At 47.7% G+C, this 2,801-nt stretch overlaps 1 non-coding gene across 1 annotated transcript; it reads left to right on the plus strand.

Moving 5' to 3' along the window:
* Positions 1-1,233: 1,233 nt before the first annotated feature.
* Positions 1,234-1,317, plus strand: TRNAL-CAG (transfer RNA leucine (anticodon CAG)). The gene has a single exon. It is a non-coding gene; the product is annotated as a tRNA-Leu (tRNA).
* The last annotated feature ends 1,484 nt before the right edge of the window (positions 1,318-2,801 follow it).

Here is a 2,801-nt window from a genome sequence, read left to right on the forward strand (position 1 = left end):
TTTTCAGTGTCAGAGTAGTTAACAGATGAAATGCATTAGCCAGTGATGTGGTGGAGGCTGACTCCATACACAGTTTCAAGTGTAGATATGATAGAGCCCAGTAGGCTCAGGAATCTGTACACCAGTTGATTGACAGTTGAGAGGCGGGACCAAAGAGCCAAAGCTCAACCCCCGCAAGCACAATTAGGTGAGTACATCACACACACCACACATCACACACACACACACACACACACAGACACACACACACACAATCCGAGGAGGATTGAAACAGAGGATGATAGTAAGAGGCTACAAGATGACCTAGACAGACTGAGTGAATGGTCGAACAAATGACTGTTGAAGTTCAACCCGAATAAATGCAAAGTAATGAAACTAGGCAGATTAAACAGGAGGCCAGACACAGGATACAGAATAGGAGATGAAGTACTTAATGAAACGGACAGAGAGAAAGATCTAGGAGTTGATATCACACCAAACCTGTCTCCTGAAGCCCACATAAAAAGAATAACGTCTGCGGCATATGCGAGGCTGGCTAACATCAGAACAGCGTTCAGGAACCTGTGTAAGGTATCATTCTGAATCTTGTACACCACATATGTAAGACCAATCCTGGAGTGTGCGGTCCCAGCATGGAGCCCGTACCTTGTCAAGCACAAGACGAAGCTGGAAAAAGTTCAGAGATATGCCACTAGAGTAGTCCCAGAACTAAGAGGCATGAGTTACGAGGAAATGCTGCGGGAAATGCACCTTGCGACACTGGAAGACAGAAGAGTAAGGGGAGACATAATCACAACCTTCAAAATCCTCAGGGGAATCGACCGGGTAGACAAGGATAAACTATTGAACAATGGCAGTACGCAAACAAGGGGACACAGGTGGAGACTGAGTACCCACATGAGCCACAGAGACGTTAGAAAGAACTTTTTCAGTGTCAGAGTAGTTAACAGGTGGAATGCATTAGGCAGTGATGTGGTGGAGGCTGACTCCATACACAGTTTCAAGTGTAGATATGATAGAGCCCAGTAGGCTCAATAATCTGTACATCAGTTGATTGCCAGTTGAGAGGCGGGACCAAAGAGCCAAAGCTCAACCCCCGCAAGCACACATAGGAGAGTACACACACACGTGGTGGCCCAGCTGGGGGAGCGTCCTCCGGGGCCTGACAGTCCTGTGTTCCACACAAGGATATGGTGATGTGTTTAGTATCATTGTGGCGAATATATGTGTAAGGTCAGGATGGCCGAGCGGTCCAAGGCGCTGCGTTCAGGTCGCAGTCCGGTCTTCCGGGCGTGGGTTCGAATCCCACTTCTGACAGTGACTATTTCTTGTCGTCAGGTTTAATTCCTTCAGTCTGTCTTCGTACCTCATCCCTCGGAGCTCTGGAACGAGTCTCGTTACAAACCTCTGCTTCTCTTTGTAGTTTCAAAACGTTATATGACAAAGAGTGCTGGGAAGACGGGACACCACGAACGTGGCTCTCATCCTATAACTACACTTAGGTAATTACACACACACACACACACACGCACACACTAACACACACATACACACACCACACACACACACACACACACACACACACACTCACACACACACACACACACACACACACTCGCGCACACACACACACGCGTGCACACACACACACACACACACACACACACACACACACACACACACACACACACACACACACACACACACACACACACCCCACGAACACACACCAGTCTTAGAGTATGCCGCCTCATCATGGAGTCCCCATCTGAAGAAGCATATAATGAAACTGGAAAAGGTTCAGAGGTTTGCAACGAGACTCGTCCCAGAGCAACGAGGGATGGGGTATGAGGAGTGCCTGAGGGAACTGTGCCTTACGACACTAGAAAGAAGAAGGGAGAGGGGGGACATGATAGGAACGTATAAGATACTCAGAGGGATTGACAGAGTGGACATAGACGAAATGTTCACACGGAATTGTAACAGAACGAGGGGACATGGATGGAAGCTTGAAACTCAGATGAGTCACAGAGATGTTAGGAAGTTTTCTTTTAGCGTGAGAGTAGTGGGAAAATGGAATGCACTTCAGGAACAGGTTGTGGAAGCAAATACTATTCATAATTTTAAAACCAGGTATGATAGGGAAATGGGACAGGAGTCATTGCTGTAAACAACCGATGCTCGAAAGGCGGGATCCAAGAGTCAATGCTCGATCCTGCAGACACAACTAGGTGAGTACAACTAGGTGAGTACACACACACACACACCACACACACACACCACACACGCACCACACACACACCACACACACACCACACACACACCCCACACACACACACACACACACACACCACACAGAGGGAATAGCTAACCAGGAAGCACTGGAAGAGTTTGAGATTACCAGCGGGGAAGTAAGGAAGTGTTTACTAGAGTTGGATGTGACAAAGGCTATAGGCCCAGATGGAATCTCCCCTTGGATACTAAAGGAAGGAGCAGAAGAACTGTGCTTCCCACTCTCCATAGTGTATAACAAATCACTGGCAACAGGGGAACTGCCAGAAATTTGGAAACCAGCTAACGTAGTCCCGATATACAAGAAAGGGGATAGACAGGAGGCATTGAATTACAGGCCAGTGTCCCTATCCTGCATACCATGCAAACTGATGGAGAAGATTGTGCGATGAAAGCTAGTGGAGCATCTGGAGCGAAAGAACTTTGTAACACAGCATCAACATGGATTCAGGGATGGCAGGTCCTGCCTCACAGGGTTACTTGAATTCTACGACCAGGCAACAAAAATA

Source organism: Procambarus clarkii, chromosome 75, assembly GCF_040958095.1.
Source record: "Procambarus clarkii isolate CNS0578487 chromosome 75, FALCON_Pclarkii_2.0, whole genome shotgun sequence".
Classification (NCBI taxonomy): domain Eukaryota; kingdom Metazoa; phylum Arthropoda; class Malacostraca; order Decapoda; family Cambaridae; genus Procambarus; species Procambarus clarkii.